Source organism: Musa acuminata, chromosome BXJ2-3 (assembly GCF_036884655.1).
Source record: "Musa acuminata AAA Group cultivar baxijiao chromosome BXJ2-3, Cavendish_Baxijiao_AAA, whole genome shotgun sequence".
NCBI lineage: Eukaryota > Viridiplantae > Streptophyta > Magnoliopsida > Zingiberales > Musaceae > Musa > Musa acuminata.
The window spans coordinates 18,476,850-18,494,813 of NC_088340.1; the positions used below are offsets into that span (position 1 = coordinate 18,476,850).

The 17,964-nt window shown below is 37.2% G+C and overlaps 1 long non-coding RNA gene across 1 annotated transcript; it reads left to right on the forward strand.

The window, feature by feature from the left end:
• Nucleotides 1-1,066: 1,066 nt before the first annotated feature.
• On the forward strand, nt 1,067-17,167 carry LOC135607495 (uncharacterized). The gene is made up of 2 exons (XR_010485194.1): nt 1,067-1,270; nt 16,865-17,167. It is a non-coding gene; the product is annotated as an uncharacterized LOC135607495 (long non-coding RNA).
• The last annotated feature ends 797 nt before the right edge of the window (nt 17,168-17,964 follow it).

The following is a 17,964-nucleotide window of genomic DNA, read 5'->3' on the forward strand; positions in this document are numbered from 1 at the left end:
GAAGGAGCTAAGATTCGATAGAGTCCAACGGGGAGGCTAGTTTACTTCAAGATATTTAGAAGTGGCCTTCACGACGATAGCTCTGATATCATGATAGAAATGAAGTACGAAGAAAAAGATTACTGAAGAAGTATATCTTAGGAATATCTTATCTACTATCTCAATTTGAATGTATGAATGTATGTTTAAGAAAAAACCGTTCCTTTCTTTTTTCTTAATCGAGGGAAAAAACGACGCTTCACTTAGATAGTTAAAGATTATTGAAAGGTTTCTTACGAGCAACGCCAAGCTTCCGTTTGACTCTGAGAATAGAATATACGAGAGACCGGTAGATGATGACTTTATGCATGAACTATGATTTGACTAGTTAAACAATAACAGCAAGTCAACTGATTCATTATTACGCCAGTGGTTTCCATGACATGATGAAGATTGAAGGAAATACATATTAAGAAGTAATTTTTTTCTTTTCAATTCTTTTAAATTTATAAATAGTTGAACTATTCCTCTAAGATTTATCTTCCTGTGTTGGTATTATGTTGAATACTGTCTTTCTGCTAAGTTGATCTCTGGAGACTAAAATTATACTTTTGGAAAGTGATTGAGCTAGAAATGTTGACAAATATAATGCCAAAAATACTGTTGACAAAATTAAGAAACCATGTTTTTGGTCAAGAAAAAAATATTTAAGAACTCAAAATTAGTATACTTAGAGAAATGAATAATTGCAGGAAACATGAAGAAGAAAAAATATTTTAAAAGAGCATAAATTATTTAATATTTTCAGAATTGTTTTTGACACCATTAATATCAGTCTCCGTTTCATATAAGAAAAAGAAAAAAAGGGATTACATTAGGTCACTCACAAATAATAATATAAGAATATGTAAGATCTCATAAATATAAATCTTAAATTCTATAATGATAAAATATCTGATTAATTTGTTTTGATTGTACGGAAAATAGTTTTTAGTTTTGAAATATGAAAAAATATTATTGTTGTTTTTTATTTCTTTTAAAGATAAGGAAGGGGACAAGCTTTACTATTAATGCTGCTTTTCCTTTCTGCACCAACATAATCAAACACGGCACCTTTTGGGTACCACGATATCGCCGCGATTGCTGCTCTCTGCTGGAATACGCCGCCGATCTCGCCGGAACCATGGCGTCCGGCAGATACATGGCCTATTCGCCGTCCCCCTCCACCGCCACGCTCCCCTCACATCTCCGGTATGCCCTCGGCTGATAGACCCCTCGTCGAGCAGGAGAAGTAGGATTCCACTTTACTGGAAACCCTCGTTTGTTTGGATTTGATATTTCTGGTTTGCGATCGATTTCTCTTTCTTTATTTTTATTTCTCTGGTAATCGTTTAGTAGATTCTGCGATGTTCCCTCATCTGCTCCTTGTTGGACCTCTGAGAGCAGCCACTGTTTAAAGTCTGGATTTTTTCGTGATTTAGGCAAGCTGATCATAATCAAAGCGAATTCTCTCTTGTTGTTGTTGAGTTTTTGATGTTTTTTGTCAATGGGAATGTTCATGGTATTCCTTTTTCTCTTTTTCTTCTCGGTACGTGGATCTGATTGAGCTTTGGAACATTAAATTGATGCAAGTCTTGATTTTTAGAAATCCTGATGATAGTTGTACTTGTTCTTCCGATGTGGAAAGATCTGTTACTCTTGGATGTGAACTCTAAGCTCAGTAAATTACCAAGTCTGGATATGACTTTATAATGAATGAAAAGTTCATTATTTGGATTATTTGTGATTGAAAATGAATTGAAACATAAGAACAACACATGGTCAATTAGGTAACCATTGGATGTACTTGTGCTTAATGTAAAAAAGATATCTTAGCAAAAATTAGATAAATAATATATTAATGTTCTATGAGTAGTTTAAATCAGCAGTATATTAGACAAACAGCTTTGCCATAAGTTGTATAATTTGCCTGAGCTAGAATAATGCATGCTTTTTTTGCATATTCTTCGGAGGCTGCTCGGCATGTGCAATACAGGAACTGTTTGGATAGTTTTGCATGCATGAAAACACATGCTTTATTGTGAAAAACGTTGTGCACTTAATTATCCTGCTTTAAGATGGTTTCCTAATGAAAATGTGTGGAAAATGCACTAGCTGCAAGAATTATATACTGTCAAATTAATTCTTGATATACAATGTTACTTGCTGGATTGATTTTTCTGGGTTGATGTAAAAATATAGTTTGTTGTTTCTGCTGTTGTTGTATAGCCTTGGAATGTTAAAAAATTTGCAATTAATATAAGAGTCTCTTTAGAAACAATAATATAAAAGAACTACTTTGATAATTTGAACCGGTATTATTATCCTACTTAGGAATATCATATATTTTTAAAATTCTATAAATTTATGGGAAATGATAAAGGAGGTTAATTGTCCTCCTCTTTAGCGGTGATGCACACGATAAGGGCTGCGAAGACACTTCTCAAATGGTTGTATAATCCTTCTCTCCCGCACCACACGATCAAGAAGAGATCAACCTTTCTTGCTATCCACATTTCTTAACCTAGGGTCGTTGGCTGAAGAGGAAAGAGAGATAAATATAGGAGGTGATAGTAAAAAAGGATCTTGCCTATGGCCTTTTAGTTCTCTCATATTTATAGAGGTTCTATGTCAACTTAATCTTAATGGATTTTGTCAAATTGAATATTGAATCTTCATTCAATTACCTAAGCTTCTTGGATTAGTAGATCTCTATCAAATAATCTAATTGGCTCTTATTGGATCTTATCCACAAGATCCAATAATTCAAGTGTTTATTAGATATCTAATAAGATAGGGCTGTAACAGATATATCATATCTGAACCTCTACTTATTGCAATACCTACCATATGTGTGTGACCATCTAGGCCCAATATCGAGCTGGTTGTGAGTCATACTTGTTAGAACTCTTTCAGGCTCAAAAAATTATTATCTCCATAATAATTCACTTGACCTATCGATTGCAGATGTATTAGGCTACTATGATACGGGGGAGGTAATGTAGAATGAATTTCGAAAGAAAGTCGATTGTAGGAAAAGAACGAACTCGGAATGAACTCACGATAATATTTTAATAAAAATTTAAAAATAGTTCACCATAAAGTTTAAAATCACAAAGGGATATAGAAAGCTTATCACTTCAAGGAAAATAAATAAGGATACAAAAACTGAAAACAAAAGACTCACCACTCAAGGAAACATCTAAGAGATACAGAGTTTAAGAGAGAATTTCAAGAGTATTTCTGTCAATATCATTAGTTTTTGAACTCTTTTCTAACCCTAAAACACCAAAATAAGTACTAGTGCATGAAACAACCCTTCATGCATAAGAAATTATAAGATTAAGTGTTTTACAACGGGTAACTAACTCCTTTAATGCGTTCCTTAGTAATGAAGAAAAGCATATTGAAACAACTTTAACTTTATGTAGGAAATATGCTCATGAGCTACTATAATTGAGTGGGTTGAGTTGAAAACCATAAGGCAACTTTGTAGGCTAAAAAATATACCATAGTAGTAACAAGGTTCATATGAGTAGATTGTAGTAAATTAGACACTCCCGTGTCAATCTCTCCTTTATTGAAAAAGACGTGTCTTCAAGTCCTTGTTTGTTTCGTCAACACGATTATGAAAAGGACTTAAAATCGATCACATTAAGTATATTGGGGATACTCCGTAATCTTTAGATAGCTCGATCTTATAAGTATTTTTGCTAATTCTCTTAAGTACCTTGAATAAACCATCAGCCTTTGACTTTAATTTTTTAAATTTGTTCGGTGGAAACCTCTCCCTCCTTAGATGAATCCAGACCAAATCACCTATATTAAACCCTACATGCTTTTTGTATTTGTTGACAGCTTGCATGTGCTAATCATATGTGCCTTGTAAGCCAATAACGTGATTGATGACACGTGTGACATGACACGTATTCTTTTTGCTTATTATATTTTAGTATTTTATTACTTTATATTACTTGTTATATATATATATATATATATATATATATATATATATATATATATATATATATATATATATATATATATATATATTATGATGTCCATGGATCTGTGCAATAATAATCGGATCGTGATGAGATCATGATAATGTGACTGATTCGCCTTTAAACACAGACCCTAAATAATCTTGGTTATATGTTATTTGAAAGAGACATTAAGATAATCAGATAGACTGGTGTGCTATATACCCGTCCATATGATGGAGACAACTAGTCTCATAGCTGCTCATGTGGGGACACTAAGGATATAGTGCATGTAGGTGCTCATTGGAGAATGAGTTTACTGATTGATCTACTAACGGAATATTGGATGGTTAATGATGTCTTATTGTCAGACAATGATTCTGTAGTCATAGTAGTGTATCTAGTCCTTAGACTTGAGACACCAAGGATGTCCTGTATGAGTACTCCATTCTTTGATACCCGACTTATAGGTTTGAAAGCTTTAAATTTAGTATAGTCGGTTATTTAGAGTGACAACCAACCTTACGAGGGCTATTGAGTGTCGATAAAGGATCATTTACTCTCGGTATTATGAGAGGTATATCTTATGTTTTTGCTTATTCGGATTGAGAGAGAAAGAGTTATCCGGGAGAATCCGATTAGAGTGAGACTCGAGAAGAAACCGTATGGGTTTGATAGTACCATGTCCGGTATATGGTCTCTAGGATATTAGATGGATGAGAGACTATAGGGACACGGTAACTGAGGACAAATAGGTCCAAAGGATTGGATTCCTCTATTTCATTTGGGGATTGCGGCGTAGTAACCTAGTACGTCCATAGTCGATGAGTCGAGTGAATTATTATGAAAATAATAATTTACTAAGCCAGAAGGAGTTTCGATAGGTATGACTCACAGCTAGCTTGCTTGATATTGAGCTTAGAGGGTCATACATATATGGTAGGTGTTGCGATGAGTAGAGGTTTGGATATGAGATATTCGCAAGAGCCCCTATCTTGTTAAATATCCAATAAGCCCTTAAATTATTGGATCCCATATATGAGATCCAATAAGAGCTAATAAGAGATTATTAGGTAGAGACCCACTAATCTAAAAGGCTTGGGTAATTGGATGAAGATCCAATACCCAATAGGGCAAGATCCATTAGGGTTAACTACGGGCCTCTATAAATAGGAGGGAACTAAATACCCATAGGTTGGGGCTTCTTGGTAGCCACCTCTCCCTATTCTCCTCTCTCATTCTCCTCCTTAGATAACAGGCTTGAAAATTTGAGGAGCGTTGTTGTAGTCTTGTTGTGTGGATCATCACTAGAGAGGAGGACACTTGACCTCCTTCATCCACTCCTACAGATCTGCAGGGATTCAGGGATATACGATCTCTCTAAGTAACACAATTGTCTCACATGCGGTTTTCTATGTCGTGGGTTTTTGCACATCAATCTACGCACGCTGACGAACACGCATTGGGAAATTTGGGGTTTTTGTTTTATGTTCTTCCGTTGCGTATGTAATGTCGTCCCTAGATTTCCCTATAACATGTACCTCTCATTTTGCTTTTCTATGGTTGCTTTAACACCCTTATGCAATTTTTTTATCTACTTAACTCTCTTATCAACATCTCCACTAAATTGCTTAGTTGTCGAATGAGGGATTAAGTCCGAAGGACTAGTAGGATAGCACCATAAACAATCTCAAAAAGACTCTTACCAATGTTATGATACATAGAACGATTGTAGGCAAACTCAATTTGTGGAAGAATGAGATCCCATTACTTAATATTCTTGCCAACATAACTTCTAAGTTTTCCAAGCTTCTGTTCGTTACTTTGGTTTGCCCATCGGTTTATGGATGATGCAAGCTGTTGAAATTCAAAGAAGTATCCAACTTCCTCCAAAGAGTTCTTAAAAAATGACTAAGAAATTTTGAATCTTGATCAGACACCATAGTTCTTGGAATACCATGCAATTTAACAATCTCCTTCAAATACAAATCAGCAATATGAGATGTATCATTTGATTTATTGAAGGAAAAAAAGTGACATTTTTGAAAATCTATCAACAACAACTATGATAGAATCTTTGTTCCTTTGAGTTCTTGATAGTCTTAAAACGAAATCAAGACTTCTTCCCATGGAGCATTTGACATTGGCAATGAAGTGTACAAACCATAATTTTGACTTCTTGTTTTTGCTAAATAACACACTCGACATTGCTTTACATGTCTCTCCATATCTTTGAACATCGTAGGCTAATAGAAATTTGATTGAACAAGAGCTAGAGTCTTATCCCTACCGAAATGTCATCTCAAAACACCATCATAAGCTCCAGCTAGAATTACTTATCTCAAAGAACAAGTTGGAACACACAATACATTAGCTCGAAAAAGAAAACCATCAAAGATAGAAAATTATTGAAAGGAACCTGATTTACAATTTTGCCATATTGAGTCAAAATCCACATCATTCTTGTAGAGATCTTTAAATGTCTCAAATATAACCACTTTGACTTCCATTGCTGATAATAAGGAATGCTTTCTATTTAATGCATCAGTAACTATGTTTTGAACACCATATATGTGCTTGATTGTAAAACTATAACATTGCACGAACTCCACCCAAGCTGCATGCCTCTTGTTTAGCTTGTGTTGGTGATTAATGAATTTTAATGCCTCATGATTAGAATATAGGACAAATGACTTGACAAGAAGATACTGACTCCAATAAGATAAAGCTCGATAAATAGCATATAACTCTTTATCATAGGTAGAATATTTCCTTCTTATATCATTCAACTTATCACTAAAAAAGGAAATAGACTTTTTGTCTTGACTAAAAACAACACCAATTCCCACATTAGATGCATTACATTCAACTTCAAACACCTTGTCAAAACTAGGTAGTACTAAGATAGGAACTTCGGTCACCTTTCTTTTTAACAGTTTAAAGGCATCATCGGCCTCACTAGTCCATTTGAATTTATTACCTTATAGGCATTAAGTGATTGAAGCAACAATAAAGTTGAAACCCTTGATAAATCTCCTGTAAAAGTAAGTTAAGCCATGGAAACTCCTCATATCATGCAATGAAGCAAGTGTTGACCAATTGAAAATAGCTTCTACTTAGCTTTGATCCATCATGATTCCATTTTTTGAAACAACATACCCCAAAAATATAACACTATGAGTAAAGAAATCATACTTCTTTAGATTAACATACAGTTTTTGTTGCCTCAAAATAAGAAAGATTTCTTTAAGATGATTTATATACTCCTCTTCACTCTTGTTGTATACTAATATATCATCAAAGTAAACCACAACAAATGTTCCAATGCATGACTTAAGTATGTGATTTATAAATATCATGAAAATGCTAGGAGCATTAGATAGCCCAAATGACATAACCAACCATTCATATAAGCCTTCTCTAGTTTTAAATGTTGTTTTCCATTCTTATTTGGTGATAGCCACTCCTCAAATCAATTTTAGAGAAAATAGAAGCACCACATAATTGATCAAGTAATTCATCTAACATTGGAATGGTAAAACAATAATCCACTATGAATTTGTTGATGGTGCGGCTGTCCATAAACATTCTCCAAGAACCATTTTTCTTAGGCACAAAGGCTAGAATCGTATAAGAACTTATGCTCTCCCGAATTAACCCTCTTTTTCATTAACTTATCCACTTGCCTTTGAAGTTCTTCATGCTCCTTGAGACTCATTCTGTATGCTGCCTTATTAGGTAGAATAGCCTCCGAAATAAGATCAATGCGATGTTGGATGTCTCTTAAAGGTGGAAGGCCATATGAAATCTTTTCTGATATAATATTTTGAAACTCCTTTGGGATTAGTTTTATGATTGCGGGTGTCTCCTTGTATTGTTCAGTCCCATCTACTATTACTAGAACCATAATATGACCACCCCTGTCTAATTCACCCTTGCATTCACCATAAAACATAAAAACGCTAATCTCCTTCTTTGGTGCATTGATTTTAGAAGATTGTAATAGAGCTAAAATAATTTTCTTTTCATTCACCTTAAAAGAATAAGTATGTTTGTAGCCATCATATAACACCCTTGTATAATAATGCCAATGACTTCCTAACAACAAATGATAAGCATCCATAGGAGCAACATCACACCATACCTCATCTTTATAATACTTGCCTATAGAAAACAAAACTAAATATCTTTTAGTTACCTTGATGTCATTTTCTTTTTGCCGCCAACATAATTAGTAAGGATATGGATGACGGATTATGTCTAACTTTAGCTTCTGCACCATCTCCAAAGATACTACACTCTCAAAGCTGCCACTATCGATGATCACCAAGCACACCTTGCTATGAGAAGTACATTTAGTGTGAAACACGTTCTTTGTCACCCAACTTTCATCCTCGGCTATATAGGACACTTGTAAGCTACGTTGTAATACAATAGACATACCATGATCAACATAAGTAACCTCTTACTCATCATCATCGTATTTTGGTTCATCATTTGCTTTATCTTCTCCTCCATCACTATGATCTTCAACCAAAATAATAATCCTCATATTTGGACAATATGAAGTAATATGCCCAAAACCATGACATTTGAAGCATTTTTGGCCATATGGTGTAGCAGAATTATATGTTTGTTTGTTGCCAGCAGATCCTTCACCCTTGTCTTGCACCTTTGATATCAACTTTCTTTGGACAATAGGCTTGGAATTTCCTCCTTTCGTATAGCTTTCTTTTGATCCATACCGATAACTATTTTTAAATTTATTTTTCTTTTTAACTTTTAAAGCTAACTTGTTCACATAATTTAAAGACAAATATAGTTGTAGTTGAACCACTTTAGCAATCTCATATTTCAGACCTCTTAAGTATCTTACAATGATTTGCTTTTCTAGTTCCACAAACTCTCATTTTAACATGAGATTATCGAATTCTATTGTGTACTCCTCCATACTAAGATCTTTTTGTTTGAAATCATGGATTTTGAGAAAGATCTCTTGCCTATAATTGTCAAGTAAACTTTTTTTCTTTATGCTCATTTTTCATTTTCTCCCATGTCACAATTTCTTCAGATTTTCCCACCAAAAAGATGCATTTCGTTTGAGTTTGAGTGCCATAAGTTTTACCTTTTTTTGTTCTTGTGGTTCATGAAAATCAAAAATTCTTTCTACTATATTAAGTCAGTCAATAAAGTCATCAACATTGATTTTACTTCAAACTCTAGGATCTCCAATCTTATGTTGTATTTGTTCTACCACTCATCTTGGACTTTATTTCTTGCTCGAAACCTTCTCAACTCTCTTGGATGAGGGGTATTATCATTAGAAGTAAACTCTTGGATATCATTTTTATGCTGGTTATTTTTACTTCAAAGTTCTTCAATTATTTCATTTTTTTCTTTTAGACTATGTTGCAATATTCGTAGCTGTAGCCTCAACGACTCAACATTATCTTCATGGCCACTACCTTCACCAACTATATCTTTTCTATTTCGCCTTGTCATAATCTTTAACCTTTAGCTCTAATACCAAATTGATACGGGGGAGGTAATGCAGAATGGATTTCGAAAAAAAGTCGATTGTAGAAAAGGAATGAACTCACGATAATACTTTAATAATAATAAAAAAAGCTCATCACTAAGTTTAAAATCTTAAAGGGATACAAGAAGTTCACCACCCCAAGAAAAATAAATAAGAATACATAACTAAAAACAAAAGACTTACTACTCAAGGAAGCATTCAAGAGATATAGAGTTTAAGAGAGAATTCCAACAAAGCTTCTATTAATATCATCAATTTCTAAACTCCTTTGTAACCTTAAAATACCAAAATAAGTACTAGTGCATTAAACAACCCTTCATGTATAGGGAATTATGAGATTAATTGTTTTACAATTAGTAACTAACTCTTTTAATGCGTTAAGAAAAGCATCTTGAAATAGCTTTAACTTTATGTAGGGAATATGCTCATGAGCTATCATAATTGAGTGGGCTGAGTTGAAAATTATGAGGCAACATTATGGGCTGAAAAATATACCATAGCATCAGCAATGTCCATATGAGTAGATTGTAGCAAATTAGGCACTCCCGTATCACACTATGCCAAAGTCTCCAAACGATATAAGAGAATCCAATCCATTAGAGTTGTATGTCTTTAGTTATCATGTATCTATAGTCCCCCATCCATCTAATATCCTAGAGATTGTATTTCAGGCATGGTGTTATCAGACTCATACAGTTTCTACTCAAGCCTCGCTTTGATCGGATTCTCCCGGAGAACTTTTTCTCTCTCAGTCCGAATGACCTTGACTAGATATATTTATCTAAGTAAGAACACATAAGATATTTCTCTTATGACACTAAGAATAGATAATTCTCTATCGATACTCAATAGCCCTCGTAAGGTTAACTACCACTCCCGATGACCGATTATGCTAGATCTAGAACTTCAAAGTCTACAAGTCTGATATCAAAGAGTAGAGTACTTATATAGAACATCCTTGGTGTCTCAAGTCTAATGACCAGATACACCACTAAGATAAGAGAATCGTTGTCTGACAATGAGGTATTATCAACCATTTAGCATTTCATGAGTGAATCAATTAGTAAACTCATTCTCCAATGAGCACCTACATTGTATCCCTAGTGTCCTCACGCAAGCAACTATGAGACCAACCGCATTTATCATATGGATGAGTATACAACATATCAATCTATCAGATTAACTCTATATCCCTCCCGAGTAACTTATGATCGAGATTATTTAGGGTTTGTGTTTAAAGGTGCGATGTCATTATCATGATCTCATTGCGATCCGATTCTTATTGCATAAACCCATGGACATTATAATATATACAACATGTAAGATAAAGTGATAAAATATAATAAATAATAATAAGTAAAAAGAGTGCGTATCGTATCACACATGCTATCACTCACATGATTGGCTTGTAGGACATCTATGACTAGCAATCTCTCACTTGATCTAAAGCTAATCACCTACGTGTATGATCCCCATCAGGCCCTTGTGATGCTCAAATACAATATGAGACAACGACTTCGTTAGTGGATCTACAATGTTATTGAAACTCTTTCCACTATTATATCTCCTCGGGCCACGATCTCCCTGATCAGGTGGAGCCTTCTTAATGTTGGCTATCGACATCTACTCTCAATTCCTCTTTCGTCGAGGCTATTGGCATCCACTAACGATCTTCTTTCAACGGGTGAAGATCAACTACCCTTTTACACCCCTCTTCTCATTTTCATAGGTTTAGGAGATGACCTTTCACAAGAACTCACTCCTCTCTAAATAAAATTCTAAATTTTAGAACTAGATGAGGGGATTTCTCAAGTGATTGCTACAGCATTTTCTTACTTTTAAGTTCTCTATGCTTGTGTGTGTTAACCAGGGATGAGAGGGGTATTTATAGGCTCCAAATAGATTCAAACTTTGAGCTAAAACTAGTCTCATCCTATGTCTTCTGAGTACTGGCGGTACCATCGCTTACAGCACTGACACTAGGCGGTACCATCACCTGACACCTTGCCACTAGGTGGTACCACCACCCAAGCTAGCGGTGCCACCGCCTGACATAGTCTCGGAGATTGTGTCTGGGTGGTACCATCGCCCAGGCTGGCAGTGCCACCGCCTGACATAGTCTCAAAGACTTTGCCACTGACGGTTCCACTTGTTGGGTCATTGTTTGGGTCTTTCACTTGGCCCAACACAGCCTAAAATTAGGCTCAATTGGACCCTAATTGAGTTGGCCCAATTCCAACCCAATTATGCCTAAAACCTACTTCGACGCATTATTACAAAGCTAAATCAAATGTTGTCCGACATGTCATTGGTTCATCGACGCCTCGTCCGATTCTTCGACGCATTATCCTCTCTTGCTGCTTGTTGTCCAATCGGCCAATTAGCCTCTGCAACTCTGATTTCCTTGGCGTAATTTTAGCTTTTCTTGACCCGATGCTCGAACCCATGGCCCGAAGCCTTCTACCGATATGTCGACTGATCCTCTAGCTCGACGTCCAATCTTCTGAAATGTTTCACTTCGGCCCAACATGATTCTTCCTGCTTTAATTGTTTCTCCCTGATCGAACCTTCCTGCGACACTCAAAACGCAGATCAGATCATAAACACATCAATTGATTTCATCATCAAAATCGAAGATTCAACACTCAAAACGTGCTTAGACTTCTGATGAGATCTAAGTTCCTTCGCTTGAGTAATCGCCCCGTTATTGTCACAATATAAGGGAATTGGTTCATCTTTACTTGGCATGACTCCTAGATCTATGATGAATTTCTTCATCCAGACTCCCTCCTTTGTTGCCTCTACCGTAGTAATGTACTCGACCTCTATGGTCGAGTCAACAGTAGTATCTTGCTTGGTTCTCTTCCAATATACTGCTCGTCTATTAGGGTGAACACATAATCTGAATTAAACTTACTATTATTGACATCGGACTGGAAACTCAAATTAGTGTAGCCCTTAACCCTAAGGCTACTCTCTCCATATATTAGTAAAAGATCATTAATCCTTCTCAAGGACTTAAGAAAACACTTTATTGCCTTCTAGTGTTCCAAGCCCTTGGGTCTTGCTATCGCTTCCACGCTCCCGCTGCACCTCCTCGTGTGATTACAACTTAATCATAGGGACACATGCCCAACAATTAACTAGAATAAAATTAGAGGCTCGCAGGTCCCAATAATAATAATAATCACATGTACACACATCACACAATCCATGGTCATTCGTCCACGGCAAACATCGCATGTAAATATCATTATGTAGGACTACTAAATAATAATAATAGTTAATTAAATATTTTAATTAACTAATATTTTTTTGAAATTAGGGATATGTAGGGAATTTTTAAAATTATGAGGGGTATTTTCATAATTTGGACAAAAGGATAAAATCTAGAATTTCTCAAATTCTGAGTGGTATAACTATCCTTTTGCGCAAAAAACCATAACCCTCCCCTTTTTTACATTATAGCCATTGCCACTCTACCGGAGGCGGCCCTCTACGGGTAGGCGCGCTCCTACTCATGGGAGGCCTAACCCTAGTAGGCGACCCCCCCCCCCCCATAATATTCCTCACTTTTGAAAATTTATTAATAAGGATTTATATGTAAATTGGAGGACCTATATGTAAATATGAAAATTTCAAAGACTAAACTGTTAAGTTGCAAAAAGAAAAAAATAAAGAAAACAAAAAATATCGGTTTTATCCCACCGCCTCCCACGCTCTCTGTTCTATGGGGCGTGGGGAGAAGAAGAGAGGAAGAAGAGGGAGAAGAGAAGAAGAAGAAGAAGAAGAAGAAGAAGAGAGGAGGATAGCTGCGGCAAGGACTGCAGCGAGGAGGTGTGTGGCGTTGGGGAGGAAAAGGGAAGAGGAGAAGAAGAGAAGGAGAAGAAGATGGAAAAGAGAGGGAAGAGAGAGAGGAGCGAGAGGTGGCAGCAGCTAGGGCTGCAGCACCTCTGTTTCCTGCAGGTGGAAACAGAGGAGAGGTGTGGGGCGTTCGAAGAGGAGAAGAAGAAGAAGAGGAAGAGAAGAAGAAGAGGAAGCGGGAGAAGAGGTTGTGATACCTCTGTTTCCTCTGTAGGAAACAGAGGAGAGGGTGTGTGTGACGCCGGGGAGGAGGAGGGAAGAAGAAGAGGAGAAGAAGAAGAGAAGGGAAAGGAGGAGCTGCGGCTGCGGTGGTGGCAGCTGTAGCTGGAAGAGAAGGAGAGGAAGAGATGGTGAGGAAGAAAAGAAGAAGAAGAAAGGAAGGATAAGGAAGAGGAGAAGGGAAAGAAGCAACTGCGGCTACGGCTATGGCAGCTGCAGTTGTGGCAGGGAAAGAGGAAGAGGAAGGAAGAAGGGAAGGAGAGGAAGAAGAGAAGGGGAAGAAGGGGCTACGGCTGCGGCGATGGCAGCTGCAGCTAGAAGAGAAGAAGGAGAGGAAGATGAGCAGGGGAAGAAGAAGAGGCTGCGGTCGCAGCTGAGGCTGCGACTGCAGCAGTGCAGCTGGGAAAGAAGAGAAGGAAAGGAAGAAGAAGAGAAAGGAAAAGGGAAGAAGAGAGGAAGAGGAGAAGGGGAGGCAGCTGCGGTAATGGCAACTGCAGCTGGAAGAGAAGGAGAGGAAACAGAGCAGGGGAGGAAAAAGAGGCTGCGGCTATGGTGGCTGCGGCCGTGGCTGCGACTGCAGCTGTGGCTGCGACTGCAGCTGCGGCTGCGACTACAGCTGCGGCTGCGACGTTGGCTGCGGTAGCTGCGGCAGCGGTGGTGGCTGCAGCAGCTACTTTTGGGAAAGAGAAAGAAAGGAAAGGGAAAGAAGAAGAGGTTGCGGTTGCAATGGTGGCGGCTGCGTCTGCGGCCGCTGTGTTTGGGAAAGAAAAAAAAGTAGGAACGAGAGAAGGGAGGAAGGAAGCAGTACAGTGGAAGGGGCTGCGGTTGTGACGGAAGGGGCGGTCGTGGCTACGACTGTGGTAGTGGCAGCGGCGATGGCTGCAATAGCTACGTTTGAAAAAAAGAAAATGAAGGAATGAGAGTAAGAGAGAGCAGGTGACTATGCCTCTATGTTCTGCATGAGCTGCAGTTGTGGAGGAAAAAGAGAAGACATATGTAGAACACGAAACAGGGAGAGGACACGGAGGAAAAGTAGAAGGATTTAGGCTGACACCTTCTTCGGATCTTTGGATCAAAACCTTCAAAAGGCAAGTTTCTCGATCGTTCTCCTGTAATTGTTCTAATTTTTCTTATTGCAAGTATTTCGATCCTTTCTATTGCAAGCTTTCTAATCTTTTCTATTGCAAGTGTTCCGATCCTTCCTATTGCAAGCTTTCTAATCTTTCCTATTGCAAGTTTCCCCATCGTTTCTCCTGTAATTGTTCTAATTTTTCTTATTGCAAGTATTTCGATCCTTTCTATTGCAAGCTTTCTAATCTTTTCTATTGCAAGTGTTCCGATCCTTCCTATTGCAAGCTTTCTAATCTTTCCTATTGCAAGTTTCCCCATCGTTTCTCCTGTAATTGTTCTAATTTTTCTTATTGCAAGTATTATGATCTTCCTCGTGCAAGTGTTCTTATCTTTCCTATTGCAAGTGTTTCGATCCTTTCTATTGCAAATGTTTCCTATTGCTCTTATCTTTTCTATTGCAAGCTTTCTAATTTTTTCTCTTGCAAGTGTTCCGATCCTTCCTATTGCAAGCTTTCTAATCTTTCCTATTTCAAGTGTCCTGATCTTTCCTTACTGTAATTTTATCTCTAAATTTGCTTTGAATATGAGGAACTTTAAATTGGTCTAGCCTTGCATTTGATATATCTCCTATTTAGACGTAACGATTCGAATCTGTGCAACTTCTGAGATTCTGACCTTTTGATACCGAGCGGCCTATAAGTCTTTGTTGGAAACTCCGATTTGTTCAAAACTGATTTAATTGGAAACTAGACTCGTAGATCTTTCTTTTGATATATGGATTGAAAGATTTGGAGTCCAAACACCTGCCCAGTTATCTGTTGAATCTGACCTTATAAATTTTGCCAAACAAAGATTTTGTTCTACGACCCTTGTTTACCAAATTATTTGTAACTCTCTCTGTTGGACGGTTCAATTCATATGAAGCTTGTTTTATCTGGAAGTAGATTGAAATATCTTTCCAATGATATATTTATGAGTAAATTGGAGCACGATTGATAGTTTGAATCATTTGTTCAATGTGCCTCTTGAATTCTGCCAGAAATCGAGCTTTGGTCAATTTCGCATATTCTGGTTTCATTCCTTTGGAAATTGATTTCATCTAACCTTTTTATTTGAATTGAGCTATATGTGATTGCTTGGAATCCTTGTACGCTCTTGCTTTCATTTCCTTTCAAATCTGAATACATTTGTGAAGGATTATGTTTGCATCGTATTGACTCATAAAGGCACATGTACATTTCGTTGTTTCGCATGTGCTTCCGATATGTCCCAATTTATTGTTCACAATACCCTTTTGTACTCTGGTATTTGTGGGATTATTTGGACCTTTGCCAAAAATGGTAAAGGGTATATGCTTAGAGCCCGCGATGCTTTAGATTATGTTTGGTGGTCATTTAGAAATGGATGGACCATATTATGTTTAGAATCCCACTTCACCATCTATCTGTTTGATATGAAATTCAGAGCCAACCTAGCACTTGGGTAGGGTGAGAGGGCTCGAGTAGGAAAGGGCTACCCGTGGATGGAGTCGAGAACTCATCACGGCGTGGAGTCACCACTGAGTTAAACCTCACATGCACTATGCTAGGGTACGACGTCTGAGCTTCTGTTTCGTATTTTGTATTGCTATGCGCCAAAATGTTTCCTATGCCATTGATATACTTCAAAATGCTTCACATACCATTGATATGTTTCGAAATGTTCCATTTGTCATTGATATGATCCGGAACATTTTATACACTATTGGTATGCTCCAATTACTCTATGCTCCATTTGCAATGAACTTATATGTTCTGAAATATCCTATTTGCCATTGATATGCTCCGGCACATCTCGTACGCTATTGATATGCTCCAATTACTCTATGCTCCATTTGCTATGAATTGATATGTTCTGAAATATCCTATTTGCAATTGATATACTTCGGAACATCTCGTACGCTGTTGATATACTCCAATTACTCTATGCTCCATTTGTTATGAACCAAATATGTTATGAATGAAATGACATTGCAATTCTGTATCTAATGAGATGATATACTTGAATCTCTTGGATTCTGTCTTGCATTTAGATATCTTGTTTGTTTGAAACTGTCCTTTCTCGTGCTAGATATGCTTTGTCACTTGCTAAGCTGTTTTTAGCTCACTCCGTTGTTATATAAATCTTTCAGGTTAGCTTGTCACTCTTTGAGATGTTTGAATTGGGCTAAGGCAGTGGAGAGCTATTCAGAATTATGGGCAAGTCTTGTTGGTTATTATGTTATTGTTGTATAAGCATATTTTGTATCTAATGAAATGTTGTCGATGAATCGAAATGGATATACCTTGTAAAAGTGTTAGACGATCTCTCTTATTTGGAATTTCGGAATGTTAAGTCTAATTTATGATGATATGAACTTGTGGTGAATAGTTGGAGTTCTGATTGTATAATTTATTTAGCTTGTGGATTTATAAATGTTGTTCATATTTGTCAAGTTGGCTTGGGTTGCCATAAATGTGAATTATCGAGTGATGTGATATATGATTATAAACTGCACAGGTTTTATAGATGTGAATTTGTTAGAATATTTTTCAGTGTCCTCAAATGTTAGTTTGGATCCTGGATTAGTTTGTGATGAAAAATTTAATATTATCGATATATATTATTTGAGGGAGCGTGATACCTCCCCCCCCCCCGTAGCACCCGTAGGTGCCGCCCCTACGAGGTAGTGCCCGTAGTGGGTCAACCGCCCCTTTGCTAGTGAGAATCGCTGTGGGCGCCGCTCGCCCGCCCTTGCAAGTGCCATTACAGGTGGCGGTTGACCTTGCGGGCTACTCATATGCGGGTGACGTCGCCGTGATAAGACCCTAAAGTCTTATCATAAAAAGAAGAAGAGAAGGGGATGATCACTTCGAGGGGATTGGCCTCCTTGATCGCTTCGAGGGGATCGGCTCTCCTTGATCGCTTCGAGGGGATCGGCCTCCAAGGGTTTGTCAAAAGACAAAATAGTATTTTTCATAGATAAGCGAAAAGAAGCAGTTACATCTCTATTTATAGAGTTCCGACTTTAGCTAAACTAAACAGACTTAATAAATATGCAGAAAATAAAAGGAAAGCACAGAAAATAAAAGGAAAAATAAAAGGATCCTAACAATCCCGCCTCCTTCAATTCAGCCTTGTCCTCAAGGCTGAGCATCATCAAATTCTGGAAACTTCTCCTTTAGCATGGTGTAGGACTCCCAAGTGGCATCTTCCTTTGGTAAGTTGGCCCATTGCACCAGCACTTCAGTT